The sequence below is a fragment of the Podarcis erhardii genome (genome assembly GCF_964252035.2).
Source record: "Podarcis erhardii genome assembly, chromosome: 1".
In the NCBI taxonomy this organism is placed as follows: Eukaryota; Metazoa; Chordata; class Lepidosauria; order Squamata; family Lacertidae; genus Podarcis; species Podarcis erhardii.
The window spans coordinates 18,523,630-18,546,453 of record NC_138497.1 but is presented as its reverse complement, the minus strand read 5'-3'; the positions used below and the strand labels follow the sequence as shown (position 1 = coordinate 18,546,453).

General features: G+C 43.2%; 1 protein-coding gene across 11 annotated transcripts in view; it reads right to left on the bottom strand.

Moving 5' to 3' along the window:
* BCL11B (BCL11 transcription factor B) overlaps positions 1–22,824 on the bottom strand; it is a 166,516-nt gene that overhangs the window by 121,654 nt on the left and 22,038 nt on the right. The window lies entirely within an intron of this gene.

Sequence of the window (22,824 nt, the reverse complement as noted above, 5' to 3'; positions counted from 1 at the left end):
TTAGAGAAATCATCCCTCACACAGACCAGGGTTACTAACTTGCAAAGAACACAATTAATCCATATTAAGTGATGAGGAAAATACGCCCTGATGTCATGTAAGAAAAATTATACAGGTGCAGAAGTCCTATCATTATGTCTTGTTTCAGTTAACAACATTTCCTAGACAGTGTGTTGGTGAGACTCACCTGGGCATGGACCAGTCTTTGATTTGCAAAGGCAGGCTACTTTCATCCTCAGCTCTTGTGGTATACATTAAAGGATGCCCCTTATTTACATAAATTCAAGGTGAATTGGAAGTAGCCGCTTCAGAAGCTTGCATCAAAGCACATGTCAGGTGCTTGCAAAAGGCTGACCATGCGCATCCAAAATACATTTCCAACCAACAGGCCTGCAGGGTCTTGCCTTGCCTCCTGAGCCTCTTGAGGGTAGGCTTCCCCACAGTGTGTGGCTGAAAGGAGCCATTTTGTTCCACTGAACGCCTCTTAGTAAAACATTGGGAGCCCAGACCTCGCTGGTCGATGCCGAAGTTGAAACAGGAAACCCCAAGCAGTGTGACAGGCACTGAGCAAGAAATAAAGAATTTGTGCAAGAAAGACTTCAGCCCTCAAGTGGCAGAAAAGGGGAAGAAGATATTCTTGTTGGGGCAAAAGAGGAGGAGGTGGAGGGAGAGAGAGAGAAACAGAGGCAAGGAAGTAAGAGAAACAGAACTTGCAGCAGAAGAAAATCTTATTAGGAAAGGAGGCAGTGCTGGGGAGAGAAGACAGGGGTGAGCAAACCAGCTTGCAGCATTAATCAGTAACAAAAGAGGCTGGGTCTGGTGGCAGGCTCCAGCCTAGGAACCTGGACCCTGCTCTATAAATTTCAGCTTGGAAATGTTCTGTTCCTGTTGAGAGACAGGTTGGCACTAAGCCAAAACTAGCTACCCGAACTGGAAGAGAGAGGGTGGGAGAAGGAAGGGGGGGGGTGTGGAATAGGAAACCTTCCTACTCGGGGAAACTTCCCTTCGATTTCAAGTCTCTTGTTTTGTTTTTAACGAGCTAATAACAGGCCTCTCCAGCAAACAACAGTAGGAAGCCAGGTGAAAATTAATTGGGGGAGACGGGGTGATTGGGGGTGGGGAATGAGAGACTTAAATGCAAAATGAAACAATTCGAGGGCTGTTTTCATTCCCTGCAAGTCCCCTAGCCTGGACTTTGTCTGTACAGAATAAGCAGCAGCTCTTGCGTCTAAGATTTCAGACCCCACCTCCAAGCCAAGAGTTCAAACAGACACGTTTACAGCATCAGGCTCCAGGATGATGTTGGAAATAATAATAAACGTCTTTATAAAGGAGGACAAGGCACCTTTAAACCCTGCTTGTATTTGCTCTTTTTTTCCCCTTTTCCTTTTGTGTGGTCACTTAGGAAAAGGAACAATGGCAGCAAATGCAGATAAGTTATTTATTACTTCATAAAATGTTATTCACTCTTGTCTGCCCCTCCGCGATGCTTTCCATGCCCTAGGTGAAAATAAAGAAACTGTTCACCTCTGTTCCCCAGAGATGTATTTTTATTCTGAATGTTATTAACACAGCACAAATATGCTGTAAGTGCAATAGTTAACTACCTACCTTGTACGATAAAAGAGACCTGTGGCACCATAAAGGAACATGGCCAGGTGTAGACACTCAAAACTTTGCAAGTCTCCAAGCATGGGGGCAAACATGCCACCCCTCCATCACAGTGGCAGGTGTGGGCACTCTACAAGGGTCCCCCCCCCTCAAACTCACAAAAAAGGAGAGGAGTTGCCTGGTTGCAGAAGCCACGCAAAACCAGATGCCCCAAAACAGAAAATTATACATGATGTGCTTCTGAAAACACACTCCCGTCAGGGATGATGGGAGTTGTAGTCCAACACCACCTTGAGAGCCCAGATTCCCAACCTTGAACTCCCAACTTCAACTGTGTCCTGATGGAAAATCTGCATTTGCTGATCCACATAAGCTTCCCAGGGTTGTTGTGTGAGGACGGCTGAGATAATTACTGCAAACGTTAGAAGAGGTATACTGCCGTTACTGATATTTATCCTTGCTAAATTCATGGGTTTAATTGTTTGTGTAGCAATTTTGGGTACACAGTACTGTACAAATCCTCTACTGAAACCACCACAGAGTTTTTTTAAAAAAATAAATAAGAAAGAAAGGGCCAAGGAGGAGTGTGTGTGCAGGGAGGGGGGGTTGAAAAGGAGGGAGGGAGCTGTCAAAGTGGAAAGAAAGAAGGCAGAGCATCTATTCAAGGAGCAGGCATGCTGACCAAGGTCAGCTGGGGAGGCATGGCCTCTCGTAGCAGCTGCGCAATTATGCCTAAATTATGCATGGCACTGAAATTCCAAAGATTGAGACTGGTAAACCCAGACAGGAAGACACAGGCTTGCGGGACACCAAAAAGGGAGATGCTGAATGATTTTAATTGCTTTGCAAATTTCTAAAGCCTAGATTAAGGCGCTCTCTAGTAAAGGGCCTGATGCGCCATCCAGTTTTGCAAGCATAAATGTAGATAAAAGATCCTAATGGTGGGGAGGGGGGGGAGGCTTAGATTGTTAAGCACTGGCCGCGATCAAAAGGTGAAAGGAAAATATCAAGAATAAAATCACAGCACAATCTACAGAGAGGCAGGAGGGGGCCCAGCCTTTTTTTCCATATGTAAACAGTTATGCAAGGACAACTTAATTAGCCTAACATTTAGCCCCTTTCCCCTACCCCCAAGAAACAAAGATCTTCCATAGTGGTGCTTTTTTTAAAAAAAAAGAATTTATTTTGTGCATACATATATGACTGATATCGGCGAGGCTTTTAAAATCGTTATTTCCTGTTAGTGCAAACACTACATTTCATGCTCACATGACTCTATATAATAAATACTTTTTTTATAGACTAACGTATATAAAATATTACTATGATACACACAAAAATGGCAGAGGCATGAATGAAATAGTCAGGTGGAAGGGACGGGAGGACAAAAGGGAAAGCAGCTGCTTCGCACTTGCCACTGATTCACCCAACTTGTTGACAGAAAGCATCTACCTTCCTCTATGTCCTCATCTGCTGCTCTCAGCCCTCCAACAGGGCTTGGGAGAGGCAGAAACCACTTTGTTGCTGCCGCCTCCTGTGCTGCTGTTGCTGCTACAGGCATTTATTCCAGTTAAGGGGTTAACGATTCGTTTCCACTACTTCTCTCGAGAAAACCTACAATGAAAACATTGGCACACGAAAGCACTCTGACTGCCAGAATGCCACAGCGCGAGTGAAAAGTCCGTTTTGTTTTCATTACATTGCTGGGATTTCCGGCTTAGCTCCTTAGCTTAGATACTAAATCCCAAGATATCCCACCCACTAAATGTGCGTGTGTGTGTGTGTGTGTGTGTGTATAAGATGACTACAAACCATATCAAGAGTGCTACTTTTGGTAGTCGTTGTGGTTTTGAGATTTTTCTTATTACTGTATTTTATCTTATTTTGCACTTGTGGGGAAGTGGGGGAGAAGTGTTTGAAGATATATATTTTTCCTGGGAAATGTTTTGGCTGAAGTTGACAAGACATGTTCTCCAAAGCTGTGGCAAGCTGGGACTTCCAGTGTGGTTCAATAATTAAGCAACACAATTTCACATAGACTTGCTATTTAGGTAGGGGGTCTTTTCCTGCTCCCATACCTTCTTCCCCTTGCATGATTGTACATGCATGCTGCTCTTAGCCCCGAACCCCCACACCCCCTCACTGGAGGCAGTATGAAAAGCCAATGCTCAAGGCAATGGCCCTTCTCAGTTATAGGTCACAACAGACAAATTTGACCCACTCTAGAACAAAAAAACATTATCACTTTATTGTGTGTGTGTATCTCACACACAAACACACAACGCGCTTCAAACTACGACACACAATTGTTCCTAACTCAGAAGCCCCTGGAGAAGAAGAAAAGAAAATTGTAGGGGGGACAGAACCCACTGTGTCACAGCTCACCTGGTCAATGAGCATTTGTGCAACACAGGTTCAAATGCAGGCCGAGAATTCAAAACAATCACTGGAAATAGATGATGCTAGACTTAACTCCAGTGATGTCGCGGCACTCTCTTCTTGCAGTGTAGCAGAGGCTGAAGGGTTGGGGGGGGATAGAAGGAGTTTTCTGTCCGGTTTATTTATTTATATATGATAAAGCCAAGTCAGAGTGACTTTTATTGATCATCCACAAGCCTCCAGCTGTCAAATAATTTGTACTCACGGGCTTGGCTTTTCTGATGGAAGTTGGGCAGGGGGGTGGGCGGGGGGGGGTTAAGGCTGATGTTCTGTTCTTTTCAACCACTTTCCCATGTGACCTCAAATTCCCTAGCGGACTCGCATGACATGCCTCCTACAATCAATACTCCACTAACTGTGAAGTAGCTGGTATTCCTCTCTTCCTATTACTTACATTCTAACAAATGCCAAAGCTTTTGTTTTTCCCCTTTCCCTTTTGTTTTTAATAATTACTGTCCATCTCAAAGTTTAACTCCCCACATTTTATTTGTAAGAGCAGGAGGAAAATGGCTAGCAAATTGGGCAGTTACTGCCTTGTACCTATTTTTACCACAATCTCTGCATCGAATAAAACTCAACCTGTCAATATATGCCGTCCTTACACAAGGAACCTGTACGATCGCTCTCACGTGCATGCACACACACACAATGGCATGGAACTCAAGTTTTAATTCATGGAATGTTTTCTTTGGCAGAAGGGGAAGGTGACTTTTGCTGATTGCCCCTCATTCTGTGGCCCCTTCCCCCCCCCCCAAAAAAAAAACCAGGAGGCAACACAACAGAACATTCAGGAGGCTGAAGGGGAAGGAGGAATTGGCAAAAATTGTCTCCCCTACTTCCACCACAAACTCTGCTGATGTAAACTTCGATTGATATAAAGCAGATTCCTAAATTCCTAAAACAAATGCAACCAATCTTGTGCATGCAACAAAAAAGCTTTTGCGTTATCGCATATTTGATTGCCATAAGCCAATCCTTAAGAGTACACAGTCGTTTTGCTCTTCCCGAAAGTTTCCTGACAAATTGGAAATATGGAGGTTGCACCACCTGATGAGAAAGCGACTGAAATAACTCAGAAAGCCTCAGAAATAACTCAGATCCAGGACTGGCCCGCGTTGCTACCCGAGACGCAGGGCAAAATAGTGCCCCCTCCACCCATTCCATGTGCTGAAACCACCAGACTGGTAACTGAATCTTACGTCAATGCTGACAACACTATCTGCCCCTTTCCAGTAACCATTGGAAGACATTCTTCTTCCTAGCTGGATTATTGGGTCCTTGCTACGAATGTCTATCATGTATGGTTTAATTTAGTTTTAAATGCATCTGTTTGTTTGTTTGTTTGTTTGACTGCTTCTACTCTTCTTTGTTTGTTTTACTGCTTCTACATCACCTTCAGACAATTGTATAGAAGGCAATCAATCAATCAATCAATCAATCAATCAATCAATACTTGTCACTGGTTCTACCAGCAAGCATCTGTTTCCTGAGGTAGCCTCCAAACTACAGTGGTGCCTCGCAAGACGAAATTAATCCGTTCCGCGAGTCTCTTCGTCTAGCGGTTTTTTCGTCTTGCGAAGCAAGCCCATTGACGGCTTAGCGGATTAGCGCTATTAGCGGCTTTTAGCGGCTTTTAGCGGCTTATCGGATAAGCAGATAAGCGGCTTAGCGGCTTAGAAAAAGGGGGGGAAGGGAAAAAAACCCGCAGGAACTCGCAAGACATTTTCGTCTTGCGAAGCAAGCCCATAGGAAATTCGTTTTGCGAAGCACCTCCAAAACGGAAAACCCTTTCGTCTAGCAGGTTTTCCGTCTTGCGAGGCATTCGTCTTGCGGGGCACCACTGTATTGGAAGTGCCAGTACTGCTCAGAACACAGACCTGTCTAGTCAACACTCCTATGGAAGCCTGACAGAGGCATCTACTTGCCCTGGTACCCAATACTCATTAAACTGGACATGCTCTAGCTCTGAGCTACAGCTCCTCAGCACAACCTTTTGCTTTAGAAATACCAGGTCTACCTTCCCCCCACCCCCAGCACAAACCAAATGTAGCCTCAAGTCAGGCATCCTCTATGCCCAAAACACAGCCTCGCAAGACCATTCGACAGAACCACACAATGGCTTCCATTCAATCAAGTTCTACTTGGAGTAAACCCACTGAAATTAATGGGCTTAAGTTAGTGAATTTTAATGGGTCCCCCTCTCAAGTAATACTATGAGTTGAATATAGCCCAATCAATCAGTGTTGCAGGTGCTTTGAAAGCAACCAGTATGGGTAACGGGATAGGATCAGGCATGCTATCAGTGGTTTGCACCAGTAGTATGCCAGTCTTGGTTCTTTGGGGCAAGGGTGGAATACCGTAGAAGGTTGATAGATAAGGTGGGTATATTTGTCAAGCCACTATCCCATCATCTGACTGCAGTAGGAGACTCCATTTTGCTGGGTCTCTACACTATAGATCGCTTTATTTAATGTTTAAACCAGCCCTGCCATTTGAATGTTGTTGCAAATCTCTATTATGTCCAGTATGTTTTGTCCAGAGACAAACAGCATAAGCTATCGCCTGGGTCTTTTCCAGTTGTAACAAACAGCTACTAGTTTTGAATGTATAAGCAGCTGTCTGCAGTTAAGCATATAAAGCGTGAATTGCATGGGCTGTTCCTATTAAGATTAGTGCAAACAAAAGAGGTCAGACGCATGAATTGCATTTCTCTACTTTTAATCTGCTTGCTACTATTTGGCATTGTATTCCTGGTGCTGTGTTTAGCATGATTCACTTGCTTGGCTGAGTCACAGCAATCTGCAGTCTTCAAGGCTTGCATCTCTTTTCTGGCTTCAATAGGCCTGCACTGGAGACAACAATCAGTGTGCTACTGAAATATGAGACCGGTAATTCTCACATGAAGTCATTTGGAAATCATCCCAAGGCTACCCTCCCAAGCATTCTCCCGTTGCACTGATATGGCAAAGGTGTTGCACAAATCCCAAAGTTGTGTCATTGCACTAGCATAGCTAGCAACACAGGCCCAAGTATCCAACAACCAAAACGAAAGGGCAAAAACAAACAGGAGTGGACAAGAAGCCAGGAATGACGTATCACTGACCTTTCCCAATCTGTTTACCGAGATGACCCATCAAGAACATTTCAACTACATCATGGGAGATATCTCCCCAACCCCAGATTAGAAGGGTGCCTCCTATTGTTGCGATGGGTGGAATTCAACATAGCACCAAGGCTAATGTCCCATCACGGTGAGGACTTCTTGCACCCCTCTCCTCATCTTGCAAGCCTCCTGCATTTGTCCCTCAACCCTCTGGAGCAGATATGGGGATGGTACAGGACACACACGGAAAGAAGAGAGAAGGGGAGTCCCTCTGCAGAAGTTGTTTTGCTTGTGCACTTACTTAAGATGCATCCAGACAGGCTGGATAAGTTTGAGTGAAAACAGGCACGTAAATATCCCAGAACAGTAAAAGGTAGTAGAGGACAGGCAAGGAGTGGTTGAAGGGAAGGGAAGGGAAGGGAAGGGAAGGGGAGGGAAGGGGAGGGAAGGGGAGGGAGGGAGGGAGGGAGGGAGGGAGGGAGGGAGGAAGGAAGGAAGGAAGGAAGGAAGGAAGGAAGGAAGGAAGGAAGGAAGGAAGAAAAGAGCAACCCAGATACAACCTGTCAAGGTCCTCCCTCTGGTGTGGGCAGCAAACAACAGAAAAGCAACTAACATTCATGAGTGAACAAACAGAACGTGTGGAAGCTAATGTGCCAATCACACAGCAAAAAAAACCCCTGCATCCCACTTGCAATATAAAGCTCCTGTCTGGAAGCACCCGTAGGCTAAAGTGAGAACAACAATTGTAGCTGCTTTTTGTTGCAGCAGAACAAAAGGCCAGAACAGAACTGAGTCTTTCCAGGCACTTTGAAGTTTAAATAACTGTGAAGTCTCATTACAGAGGAAGTAAATGCCAACATTAATCTAGTTACCATTATGGCCAAATTAAAACAAATGCCAGGAAATGCTACCTGGGTTTCACATAACCAGGTTTGTCCCTCCATCAACAGAATCCACCAGGAGGCTTCCCATGGGCCACAGGTTAAGTCTGGACCAGATGTCCAATGACAAACCACACCCAATGCCTGCAAGAGGAAAGCACCAATGGATTTGCTCCTCTTCAGTTCACCACATTTTCAGGGAAGACCAGAACTCGAATTAACGTTAAGCTGCAGCTTCCCAAAACGAAAGAAAACGGCAGGAAATGTAGGCCAGCAAAACAGCCTGCACCTTGAAAGAGGAATGGCCAACAACATAATTGAGTTGCAGCGTAAGATTAAGAACAGCTCTGCTGGGTGAACCCCAAGGCCCACCTTAGTCCAGCATCCTGATCTCACTTGGTCAGCCAAGTGCCTATGGGAAGCCCATAAGCAAGGCATGAGCGCAACCATACTCTGTTCCCGCTTGCGATTCCCAGCAAGTGGTATTCCAAGGCATGCTGCCACCCACTTAAGCTCCATTAATTTGTTTACTCCCTTTTTAAGCCATCTAAGTTGGTGGTCATTTTACTACAGCTTTCTGGAGCAAATTTCATAATTTATCTATGTATCGTGTGAAAAAAGTACTATTTTTTTCCCCTGTCCTCTGTCTTCCAAATCTATTGCATGACCCTGAAAGCTATGATGAGGTCTCTGTCCACTTTCTCTTCACTATGCTTAATTTTAAAATCATCTATAACGCAATCCCTTGCTCACTTAAAAAAAAACTAAAAAGCCCCAAACGAGGTAACCTTTCCTCAAAGGGGAGTTGTTCCTTTTTTGAACCTTTTCCAGCTGTACAACATCCCTTTTGTATTCTAAGTGTGATCTCACTACAGATTTGTATTCCAGCATCGTAATATTGGCAATTTTATCTTCAAACCCTTTACTAAGGTTTTTCACAGCTGCTACACTCTGAGTTGACTTCTTCACCAAGTTACCCACCATCGAGCTATTCTGAATGTTTGCACCCTTGTTCCCTTTCCTACACCAACATGTATAATGATTTCCACAAGCTACGGTGGGATCCAGCCCCATCAATACCTCACACTACCTGATGGCCTCCAGAACCTTTCTTAAGGTTGTCACACAACAGCCTTATTTATCTGATGCATGAATCCCCCCCCCCCAAAAAAAAAATGCTGTGTGGAAACAAAGTACCTTATTCACCTTTAGCAATGCACTGTCAGTTGCAATCTAGTGTCAGCACACCAAGCTGTCCAAACACAATGTTTGGGAGAAATGGTAGTCTAGCTGAAGAAAGTGTTCCCCTTCTCTGTGAGCATGTGTGAAATAACTTGTTGTAACTCTTTTGGGAGGGGAATCTTATGGGAAATGTATGGTATAATACTGGAGAAACAGACTATGATTCCCCACCACCGCCTCTCTTTTTCCCCTCTTTTACTCAAGAAGATTCCAAGCTCCAAAGGAAATTAACACAATGCCAAAGAAGAGAAATTACAGGATGTATTTATCCGTAAGTGGATTCATCCCACAATCAGAATGCCTGTGACAGATACAAAAAAATACAAATACAAAAAAGTTGCATTAATCTGTTCCTTTATTTTTAAAGCATGCACGCACACACACACACTGAAAAAGTGCTCCAGAAAAAGGAGGAAGTGGCCTTGTGACTTCACAGGAAGCTTAGCTGAAGCACTGTGCACTGCCAAATTCAGCTACAAACAGAAAGAACAGGTTTCACCTGAACTTCATCATTGAAAAACAGAAAGGGAAAACAAGAAGAAGAAAAAGACTGTACATTTGAAAAATAATCTAGTGAAAGTGCTTCAAGAGAAGACTTGCTGCTTATGCATGGATGGAGTGCAAGTCTGGCCTGGCTAATTTTTTGGGCGTTCCCAGTATGACAGGAAGTGGCAATCAGTGCTGGCTGATGGAAGTGACAAAGCAAAGTAAATTATCTAAAGGAAAAACCAACTGAGATACATTTGCAGACGACTGGATGCACTTTCTGACTTTTATTAATTTGAATCCGGGAGAACCCAGACCGCTTCTTACACATCACTCTTTCTAGAACGACTTATTGACATTAACTTTGCTATGTAACTTTGATAAACGCTCTTATGTTTGTCTTTCCCCCTCCCCATTTTTATTGCTGACAGCACAAACAAGCTTTGTACTCTATTTCATGCAACTCGTATCATATGGTTCTGGACGGGACATGGTTTACTGCAATGTACTAATTTTGTTGTTGTTTTTTTGTTTTATTCTTTATAAATGTTCTGGTTTACAACAACAACAAAAGTTTAAAAGAAGAAAAAGTGTTTGGGTGTTCCCATTCCTAGAAGGACTGTCTGCATGTCAAAAGGCGGCAACTGTAATGATACCACTTAAGTTCAGGTGATGTCTGCAGAATTAGGTGACAATGGTGCCACAAGACAAGGATACAAATGCAGTAGATAAGGACTACATAAACTGGAGTGTCATCAAGAATGTTGGACTAGGACCAGGAAGACACAGGCTCAGATCCCCACTCAGCCCTGAAGTTCACTGGGCGATCTTGGGCCAGTCAATATCTCTCAGCCTAACTTACCTCACAGAGTTATTATGAAGATAAAAATGGAGGGGCAGGGAGAAAACCATGTGCACATTTCCTTGAGCTCCTTTGAGGAAAGGTGAAATATAAATGTAGTCAAGAAATAAATAAACTACAACTGACACAGTCTGCGTGCATCCTTAATACACTGGTCACCTTAATTGTTTATAACAAAATAGTTAGTTAAGCCTGCTGCATACTGCAAAAGGGAGGAATTAATTAATGGCCACGTACATTTTCCACAACCATTTATTCTGTAAGACAGAATAAAGCTTGGTGCTTTGGGGGGGGGGGTGACATCTTTTTTTTCACCTACACCAGATAAGACAGCAATGACTAAAAATATGTTTGTTCTGTCTAATACACTGTAAGACATATGTTCCAGGATACACCAATTATAATATAAATTTTCATTGTCCACAAAGAGCTGGCCAGAGGCAGATGTGCTCCAAAACCATATAGAAACACAGGAAGCTGCCTTATATCAATTCAGATGATTGGTCCATCTAGCTCAGTACTGTCTCTAGACTCTAGGATTTCAAAATGGGCTCTCTACCAGCCCTGCTTGGAGATGCCGGAGGTTGAACTTGGCAGATACTCTCCCACTAAGCTATGGCTGTTCCCAACCATTTCCCTGCTATCAATGAGATTTGCACAGGGAATACTCCTGGTGGTTTGATCCTCCTTGCTAGGAGGTGTGGAGGATAAGATCTGTTAGCAATCAACCCTGGGTTTTTTTACCACAGGCTGAAGAAATAATCAAGTCAGTAGTTACACACATGCAATAGTGCACCTTTCATCCACCTGTGGCTAGTATACTTTTCTACCATGAACACATAACTAGTATAGTTTTTTTGCTATGAACACACAACCAGCAAAGAGACAATAAACTTTTTAAAAGGAGGGATCTTTTAAATAGGAGGGCCATTAACGTGGCACTGTGTTCAGATACCAATCCAAAAACTTGTTTTGTGGCAAAGGAGGGTTATTGCTTCAGTTCTGTTTACACTTATTTGTCCATTTAGGGGTAAGGGTGTCTGTGTGTGTGTGTGTGTGTCTGTGTGTGTGTGTGTGTGTGTGTGTGTGTGTGTGTGTATGTGTGAAAGCTAATGTTCACAGAAGTTAGGAGACTGCATTATGAAGCAGGTAGGGCTCTGTTCAAATCTTTCCGGAACAATTTATTTGTTATATGACTTGAAGCAAGCCATTATTTTTTAGCCTCAGACCCCCTCCTTCAACATTCACACTCACAACTACAATACAGGGATAATAATAAATAATAGCCATAATAAATAATAATACTGGCATGCTTTACGGCAGGGATGGGGAGCCAATTGCACATTGGGTGATAATGGACTACAATCCCCATCATCCCTGACAACTGGCCATGCTGGCTGGGACTGGAGTGCAACAACATCTAGAGAGCCAGGGATCCCCTTCCCCTGCCTTATGGGGTTGTTATAAGGCAGGCTTCCTCAAACTCGGCCCTCCAGATGTTTTGAGACTACAATTCCCATCATCCCTGTCCACTGGTCATGCTAGCTAGGGATCATGGGTGTTGTAGGCCAAAAACATCTGGAGGGCCGAGGTTGAGGGAGCCTGTTATAAGGAGTCCTGAGGTAATGCATTATTAGGTCAGCATCATAACATGTTTGAGGAAAGCAAAGTAATTCAGGCTCTGGCATGGCCCTGCTCACCCAGTCTGACCATTGATTGGGCCCTTCTAAATGGGAAGAGCTATAAAGGACTTCCTGAGATTTTGCTCAAGCAACGATGGTCTTCCTAGTTCCCGTTTATCTTGGTGTGCTCCTTGGGCCTTAATGCCTGACTTCGTCCGTTGGTTCTGGGACAACTCAGACTTTTGTCTGACTCTTGTCAATAGCTCAGCCCCCAAAGAAATGGAGAAACCTGTCAACAATGACCAATTTCCAACTCTGGCTGCCAGCTCGGCGCTTCTTCTTTGACCACCTGCTCCAAACCTGCCTGGCATAACAGGCCCTCAGACAAGGGCTCTTTTTCATCGCCAAGTAGCAGAACGCCTTCCCTGCCTCCTTCTCCTCTCCCACTTAAGATGCCACCGTGGCTTGTCTGACTCCTAAATGTTAATATGGGGTGCCCGGATCCATAATGGTACACAGTGTAAGTGAATGTCTCTGGGTAGACAGCAATAATAATTAGCTGTCATGATGTGAGGAAAGGATAATCCATGCCATTGAGTTAACAATCACTCACGCAACACACATGGATTTTAACTAATCTTAATTTGGAGGAAAAATAACAATTCTAAATATATCAAATGGCTTCTTTTCACAGCAACCTGCAGCAGTGTTTATCTCTAGCTCCCAGCACATGCGAGTTATTTCTTTCCTCTCACTGGCAGTTTTACCATTTAAAAGGCCAAAACGAGCACTCGTAGAGCAGGGGTTGCAGTTTAATCCTCCATTTGACAGCGAGTCACGCTCGCTCTTCCCCCTCAGCCCGGCCAATCTCCCTTTCTTCTCCCACCATGTATATCAAGTTCTAGTACATGGGAAGTCCAGAACGCTGCTTCGGTGGGCTGAATAAATAATAATAATAATAATAATAATAATAATAATAATAATAATAATAATAATAATGTGGGGTTCGTGTAATATCTTCTGCAACCTTTGCAGCAATTAACACAGCTGCCTAATGAATTCGCACTACTAGTTTGAGCAACGTTTGAAAGTCTAGGAGCACTGCTCTGCTACCGTTGCTGGTTAATAGTTGTACAGGAGCTGGACCAAACACATATACATGACACAATAATTTCCATGTTCTACGCGCCAAAATGCATGGTCAGGGCAATCACATGATGCAACTTTTGCTGGACGGCACCATTTCAAATGTGGGGGGCATTTTTTAAAATGCTCCCTCATATTAAAAATTCCCTGTGCTCACATGTGAGGAAGAAGGTTGAACTAGAATCCTTTTCCTGAACATATGTACAATGAGTTATTTTATACTAGGTAGCATTGAAACATACTGTTGCCCACTTGAAGTCTGAAATAGTATTTGTTTATTTATAGCATTCATGCATCGCCACACATCCTGAAGTTCTCTAGGTGCATTACAACAAATAATTATCTTTAAAAAAAAAATTAAACTAGGGAAAAAGTAACAAAACAAATTTGTTGCATCCCCAAAGTTAAAACACTGACAGGGGGGGGGGGGAATCCCTCTGTACCATGCTACTGTTCTGTCTGGGTAGGAAGATTGGTAAGAACTGGTTCAGTAACTAGGAAAAGGATGAGTTATGAATGGCAGATTGCCCAGAATAAAAATACATAGCAGGCATACAGAATTTTAGAAAGTGTTTCATATACATTTATCTCAGTAAAACAGCCCTATAGAGCAGGCCAGCATTGCTTTGGTACAGAGAAGGAGCTGAGGTAAAAAAAACAGTGGTTTGCTGCCAAAGGAATACATTTGATCCAGAAATTTCTTATCCACTACCCTTCAGCGGGCTGACATACTACCGACATCACATGGAAACCATTTCCAGCTGCTACACCTAACTCAGTGATGGGGAACCTGTGGCCCTCCAGATGTTGTTGAACTTCAACTCCCATCAGTCTCAGCCAGCATGAGGAATCATGGGAGTTGTAGTCCAGCAACACCTGGAGGGCCACAGGTTCCCCACTCCTGATCTTGTTGTGTGTTTTTTTAAATTATTATTCTGCAGCAATGAAACTCACTATGCAGACTGGGAATTTTTTGGCCTGTCACTATAAACCTCTCTTTACCAATATTTGCAACAGGGCGGTGAAACTCATGTAACGAGACACTGCTTTAAATGACACCACATGGCAGCAATAAGCTAGGCCTTAAATGAGGCTGTAAGGAAAGCCGGTCAGGAGATGTGGGTTTTGAGAAAGGATTCCAAGGGGAAAGGATAACTGGGAGGAAGGAAGAGAGAGGATGGCTGCATCAGGCATGAGCATCAATATAGCAGAAGATAAAGCAATGATGGGAAATCTGTGGTCCTCCAAATGTTGTTGGGCTACAGCTCTCATCAACCCTTACCATTAGCCATGCTGGTCAAGGTTGATGGGAGTCAAGGCTTACCTCTACAAACATTTAAGACACATACAAATCTAGTGGACATGGATTCTCCTAAAGATTCCTGAGAACCATAGCTTGACAAGGGTGCTGACAAGATCCCAAGCCCCCCCCCCCCAGAATTCGCAGTTCCCAGGGGTACCAGGGAGTTGGAATTACTGTCGATTCAATTTTACAACTACAGCAGGGATGTGCCCAAAAGAAGGAATGAGGAGAGCCAGTTGCAGAGGAGCATGCTCATTTTAGGAAAAGTGAAATGGGGAACAGGGCGAAGATACAGTGAGTGATATGGTGGCAATTTAAAAAGGAATTAGACAAGCCATGGATAAGTCTATCAGCAAGTTTTAGCCACAATAGCTACACTGAGCCGAGATGGACTTTTGGTCTTATGCAATAAGGTTATTGTTATGTAATGTTCTTTGTTGTAAAGAATGAGAATGGGAATCTCAAAATAAACATAGAAGACAACACAGAAATTTGAGGGGAGATGGAATAGCACAAGATAAAAAATATGAAGTCAGCAGAAATAGGACATGCTGAGCAAGAAATAATAATTGTGGGACTTAAGTCTGGACAGTAAGAAAGCGAGTTACAAAGTGTGGTTGGAATTCCCACTGCAAATTAGGCAGAGTGTGTGTGTCCATTCTTTTGCACCCATAAGTGAATATACAGTTAAAACACAAAATGGGGGGGAAACCCACACATAATACTGGTAACACCTCTCCAATTCACTGACCAGACTGCATTTTATTATAGAGACATATGACTTATCTGAGGGACAGCAAAGAGGGATTTGCACAGCTAGGTTCAGCTGATTTAAAAAAAAACCTTGCTCATAACACATATGTCCATGCTGTTGTGAAGGCTGTGTTTGAAATTCTGGACTAAAAGATGCTCACATTTTGTAAATCAGAAAATATGAATCGGTTTTTCGACTCTAGAACTTGCATATATTTACTAGTATGTTTGCTACTAATAAATCAAGCCCGCAACAAAATGTTGCAAAGTTGAGTTCTCCTTTTCAAGGATCCAGCCTGTCGGGACGACTTCCAGGGCACTCCATTCTGCACACACTCTCCAGCAAGCATTTGGTACCCAAAGAATATACTCAGTCCAGCTGTTTCAGAGTTCCTTCACACCCTCCTATATACCTGAAGGAGCGTTTCCACCCCCATCATTCACCCCAGACACTGAGGTCCAGCTCCGAGGGCCTTCTGGCGGCTCCCTCCCTGCAAGAAGTGAGGTTACAGGGAACCAGGCAGTGGGCCTTCTCAGTGGTGGTGCCCTCCCATCAGATGTCAAGGAAATAAACAGCTATCTGACTTTTAAAAGACATCTGAAGGCAGCCCTGTTTAGGGAAGTTTTTTAATGTTTAATGCTGTATTGTGTTTTTAATGTTCGGTTGGAAGCCGCCCAGAGTGGCTGGGGAAACCCAGCCGGATGGGTGGGGTATAAATAAATTATTATTATTATTATTATTATTATTATTATTATTATTATTATTATTATTATTCCTTTTAGGAATCCCCCCCCTTTTTTTTTACTTCTGCAAACCCCGAAGTTGCTCAAGCCTGCTGAGGTTCAGACTTAGTAGCTGAGTTTACTAGCAGCATTCAGGACGAACAAGGAAATAAAGGCTTGGCCTCAGAATCGCAAGTGGGTGGAAAGCAAGAGGCATGTATTCAACAGAGTGACATAGCCTGCAGCCATGTAGATTTCCACACTCTTGACCAACCACCACAGCCAAGTATGTCACCACTAATAGGTAGCACTGTGAAATAGCCCTACGCCCTACTTAGAAAGCCACAAGATAAGGATGCAGTGCCAACTTCAATACATTACTAAGTGATGGAAATTTAGCTCCCTGATGCCAGAAACACCGTTGTCCTCATCTTTCAGACTAGAAGCATCAGCTTATGGTTCAACTTTCCACCATTCTAGGCCTGCCAGCAGAAACATCCTTCGCAAGCAAACTACACATCAGAGAACATTCCTACACGGCACCAAGGATTCTGGGACGCCCTCCATTTTAAGGGATGCAAGCTAGGCCAGAAACACGCAGGAACACCCAACCTTGCACATTGCCTCTCGATGCCACTTGAACTCGATGCCGCCTAGTGTCAGCGCTCAAAATTCACCAGGTGTTTTTTGCACCTGGCTACTGGCCACTTGCGACCAAGTGAAGAGGTGCAGGAGCCAGCATGGTGCCTAATGACTCCACCGTCTAGAGGCGCATGCCTTGGATCTTCACCATTTTCACACACGGGCAACGCATCCTGTAGAATTCAATCTGTTATATTTTATCTGCACAGTCAGAACGAAGTGTCCTATGTGCAAGAAAAAATAATACGACTTTTGAGCCGTCTGGACCAAAAACGGTAACGAAGCATTCGGTTTTGGCAACTGGTAACCCTGGTTTAAGGAATCATTTGGTGTCTTGCTTAGAAATCTGAGTTCCTAGCATTTCCTAGTCTGCCTTTTAGGGTCAAGCTGGTCCTGCTCCCCCCTTCCTTCGTCCTCTCGCAGGTCCAGCCTGTAGACTCCGTGAAAAAGGAGTCAGGCAAAAATTAGCCTGACTCAGTGCTTGACATTTCTTGGCTCCACACGGCCAGAGGAACTATATTAGATGCAGCAACATCCACAAATCGTTCTAAGTAAAAAGAGATCAAGGAACATGACATGAGTTTGAGAAAAGTAGCTTTGTAAGTAGCTCTGTGAGGGCAACTGTGCATTTCATAGATCTCTATTTTTCTTTTCTCGCCCCCTCCCCTCCCATTTCTGTTTCCCCACTCTTCAAACATAAAGACTCCATTATCTTTGAACAGCTTGCTCTACACATGAATTGACACATTTATTTTACAATAAATAAGTGAAAGTTATCTATGTTTCCTTTACTGTTAATCTACACACAAAGAAATAATAAACAGAGCTTGTCTAACAAAAATGCAACGGCTGCAGTCCTCAGAATTCAATTAAGCTAAAATAATTAATGCTTCCGCCATATTAAATTACTTTTACACATTTGAGCCACTGAAGTTCCCCCCTCAACACACACTTTATTCTTTAATCTTTATTTCTCTTCTTCTTTTTTTATTCAATTTTTTTTTATTCTAAATTTGTTTCAAAGTGCTGGGGAAGGGAGGGGGAAAGAGGTTGGGCTGGGGTAGGGGGAAGGAAATAAAAGAAAAAAGATGAGCGCAGTTTGCAGTTCAAATGTAATAGTCTCCTTTTAGCTGACATAGCATGTCGGCTGTTTTGTGCCTTTGATTAAAATAACATTTTAAATGCTTTGAACAAACATATCTTCCCCGCTCTTCTAAAGGATTATTTTACATATTTCTTGGTGGAATAAAGAAATTTTCATTCTTCCTGTCGCAGCACAGAAAAAGCTAAGAATATCTTTCGTCGCATAGAAAGTGAAAATATTGTAGGCTGTTGCATTATTACCAAAAAAAAAAAAAAAAGAGGGGGGGGAGAGAGAAAGCTGCCTTAGAGATTAAGTTTCCCTTTTATGAAATCGTATTTAGTCTCTTTTTTAAACAAATCTAACAACAATGCTCTACAGCCTCTCACTGGGAAATACCTTTAATGTTAAATACAGATTCTGATTTTCTTGGCTAATGCAGAAAGCCGTTCTATTGAAAAATAAATAAGGGGCTTGGTATATCCCACTAAAGCCTTTTCAGTGAATGACTTCTGTAAGGGCTTTTTTTCCCCATGGCTACCCTCCATGGCTGTAATATGAAGCTTTTATCCTACTATTGAAAACTATCCTCTGCTATTAAAAAAAAGAAAGGAAGTAAAAGGAGCAAAAGGAGGGAGTAGAAGGTGAGCAAAAAACCCTACACTAAAATAGGACACTGCAGACCTCTTTATCTCAGAGTTCAATCCCTAATTTGAGAATGACTTATTTCTGCCACTATTTACCGGGGGAGTTTTTATCCAGTGTCAAGGAAATGGGGCTGGGGAGTCAAACGAACCACTTCTTTTATTTTATTTGCAGATTCGAAATATCCGGCTTATTTCCATTTGATCTTTGGTTTAGCATGGGAGAAAGATTAAAGAGCTCCAGCTCTTCCCTTTCTTTCTTGTGTGTGCTTGCTTATTATCATTATTATTCCTTTTGCCTCCTCTCTCTCTCTCTTTTTAGGGGAGGGGGGTCCTAACCCTCCACAATTGCCACGGCAAAAGCAAAAGTGTGCTAGAAACAAACCCAAGTTAGCACAACCCCAAAACCTGTGTGGAAATCGAAGGTAGGCAAAACCGAGTTCCACAGCACCTGCTGGCAACGTGGTTGGCAAAACGTCTTCCGATGGGAGGTTTGAATTGGAGAGAACGTTTGTATGTTTGCTAAAGCTTCACCAGTTAGTGGGTTATGCGTGCACAGGAGCAAGGAGGTTTTTGGCTCCCAAATGCAGCATCCTACACCAGGAATGCTATTCCTTTCTCTGGGATAAAGCAACGGTTTGCATCTCAGAGACATCATTAAGGTGTGAGGCAGACTTGCTCCTGAATCTCTAGCTCTGCAATCTTATTGCAGGCTCTCTTTCCTGGTTGCAGCAGCATGTACAACGGACAAGCACAACTGCATGCAACGTGCATCTTAGGGTGTGTGTGATTATTATCGATACCGCAGCAGATGGGGTGGAGGTGCTTAACGCTTTCCTCCCCAGCCCTGCCCTAACGAAGATCACTCCTTCAAAGCTGCTATTTGCACTGAGGCAAAAGCACTCCCCCAGTCACCAAGTAACAGCCTCAAATGAGAGGTTTTCTTCATTTTTAACAAAATAAATTTATATTAATTTTCCAATATTTACCCAATTTTACCACAGTTTTGCCAATTATACAGATTCCAATTAACACCAAAATAATTCCAAATTTATACAAATTTCCCACACTCCTTGATCAATTATTCCCCCTCCCCTGTTCTTAAATTTCTGAGGTTCTTATTTTTTTATTAACATCTAATGACATTTCAGTTGGTATATTAATCATTCAGATTAACAGCTGCATTTTTAGCAATTACTATTCGTGTTAAGAAGGAGAGATTTTCTTCAGGAAAGCAATAGGGAAGGAAAAGTTTAAACTACCCCTTTCCCAACTGCTGCAGTTCTAATAATGACACACACAGAGACAGCAGCTGCTACTTGCCATTTTAAAAATAAGAATAAATGCAAAAATCAATTTAACACCACATCTACATATGCTTTGGCCCAGAATAAGTACGTGTGACTTTTTTTTTTTCTAACAGACAAGCTTACAGGGCAAATTTGAGAAAGGATGAGTGACTTCATCCCATTCAGTATCACATAGCTCTTGCAAGTTTGCGGAACTATTCAGCATGTGAAAGCTACAATCAGTGATGTCATGGCTTGGCTGGGTCCTATAACCGAGGACCCCCCCCCCAAAAAAAAATCTAAGCTAGGTCTTTTGAAATGTGTGCCAACTTAATGAGTGTAATGTCATTTGGCTATATTTTTTCCCAGTGTATAGTTTATTTGGCTTCTGATAATCATGGGAAAGGACAAACTGTGAGGATGCTCTGCACGGCACTGTAGTATACATCTCTAACCATACGCAACTCCACCTAGAATCACAGAAGCATAGAGTTGGAAGGGACCTTCAAGGGCCATTTAATCCAACCCCCCTGCAATGCAGGAATAACCTCTACTTTCCAAGATTCCGCCAAGCATTCAAAGAGGCACCTGCTTTTCTGAAAGGCTGGGACGCAGTCTGGAATGCAACTCACCATATAGCAAAGGAAAGCACCTTAAGAGAAATTTGGGTGCTAGGTCTGCACTCTTCAAATCAGCTGCAAAATCCTGTAAGTGGATGCAACAGCTGATCTGCAATGTACAAGGGCTTGAAGCCTAAGGGCGACGGCGGGGATATACCCAGTCATTTCACCCACTGCAAGATTAATATTACACACATGTAAAAAGTTATCCCACATATCATTCTAAGCTTAGATATGTTTTACTATCTCCCAGGATGTCCCCTGCAGATTTGCTGCTGGCCAGTAATCCAAATCTAATATGGCAGCTTCTGTGTCCCTACATCTTATGACTTGGCTTTAGGATGGACAGCCCAGACTATGGTTCCCCCAGCCTTGGAGATACCAAGAACCAAGCTTCTTTTTCCCTTGCGATAAAATCTCAAAGCTGTAAGAAAGCTAAATTCTGAGGCAGAGGCGTCAGCCCCACTCATTTCTAAAAATACCAATAACCAAAACACAAACAAACCCCCAAAACCCTGACATCAGATTCTCTATTCCGGAGCTATATTCAATTCATTTCAGCTACAGAGGTGTCACAGTTAAGTCTGGACTAGTTTCAGTTTGGTTTGAGACCGGGAGAGTTTTCTACGGCCGCCCAGTGCTAAAGAAAAAGAAAAAAAGTTATTCTGCACTGTGCGCAGTTCAAGGCAATTTCTTTAAGGTGCTCATCCAGGTGGATGACACAGTCCTCCTTTCCGTAATAACCCTTTAAGAAGACCAGTGGCAATCTGCTGAAGAAGTGTTGACTGCACATGGTAAAGACAGCCTCAGGGCAGCTTTGACCTACACAACTAATTTCACCGCAACGTCCAGGCACTTTAGAAATGAAAATACACTATACTTGTCATCTTCTGGCCTCAGACCACCTCGTGCTGTTTTTTCCACCAGTACTTCACGGAAACTCATTTCTGGGGTGAAGCATTTATAAAGGTGCTGTGGTTTCCTCTCTCTCTCTTTCCTTTCTTTGCTCCAGATTTAGGAACATATGGGGCACTTAAATATCAGAAATGGCAGAGGCCTGTTCAAGGGCTTCCAAAACCAATGAGATCAGTTCTGCCTACGCACAAGCACCTTAACACATCCAGCTTACAAGCGCACCTGTTTAGTTTTGTATTGTCCTGTCTATAAGCACACACCTAATCCAGTTTTAAACCAATTTAACTGTGGCGGACACCTGGCAATAGTAGAGTTGAAAGGGTGGTAAGAACCTACAGGAACTACAACAAACAGGTTTCACTGCGGGGTGGCGGGGAGAACAAAGGAAGCCATTTCTTATTTGCGGTCTACACATTTCTGTTGTTCAGGTTCACGTCTTCCTCCCACCAAAGGCAACTGCCCTTCCTCACCCCCTCACATCACTGTATATGGGCGGGGGTCAGGAAACTCAAGCCCCCAGGGGGCAAATGTTATTTTTGAATTATTATGAGCTTGCATTTACCAGCATCAGTTGTTTGTGGAATGGTTTTGCTTTCGCTTTGTGCTTATATGCTGCTGCGATTTGGGATATACAGTTAAAACTGGTGGAAATGTTGTTTGCTTATTCTTGCAATCTGCTTCGAGCTCAACGTTGTTGGGAAAGCAACGTACAAATATTAAATCCAAAGTTTTTTTAAAAATGTGGCCTTCCTATGTTCACTTTCCAGCCCTCAGAATGCGCACACACATACACACACGCCATGTACCACACTGGTGTCCTGCTTCCCAACCTCCTAGCTGGGATGTAACTCTGAGCAATGATAACACCTCTTGTCTGAAGAACGCAGAGGGCGTGGAAAATTCTTGCTTTTGCTTTTGGGTATGTAGCCTGCTGTGCAAACGTCAAAAGGTGCATCCATTGCTTTGCCCACCAATAGAGTGCAGCCCCCTAGAAAGAAAAGCCCCCCACCCCATCAAAGGATATCCCCTTCTGACTTACTGTCCTGTGTAGACAAAGAGGGTGCATCTACATTTGTGGTCAAGATGAGCTAGCAGAAAAGTCAGCCAAGACATTTTCTTTACCTAGTCCAGACATCAGTCTGCCTTGGGAAAGTGGGTTGATATTTACCTCCAAGGGTGTTTAACCCTGCAGAAAGCCTACCTCAACCATTTTTCTCCTGTTTTCTAGTTAATGGAGATGCTACCTTTGTCTGCATTACAGCTCAAAGAAGAAATCTGCATTTATTAACGTCTCTGAAACTCTGACGTTGCGTTTTGTCCAGGTGACACCTTTCCAAAGCCAAGTTTTCTAAGTGAGGCTTTCAGCATTATCGCCAAGCAGATTGTCTTCCAGTTGTGAACTATGGGGCAGGCCGATACCTGTCGCGGATGGGAGTAGGGGAGAGGTAGCCGGCCTTTCCTA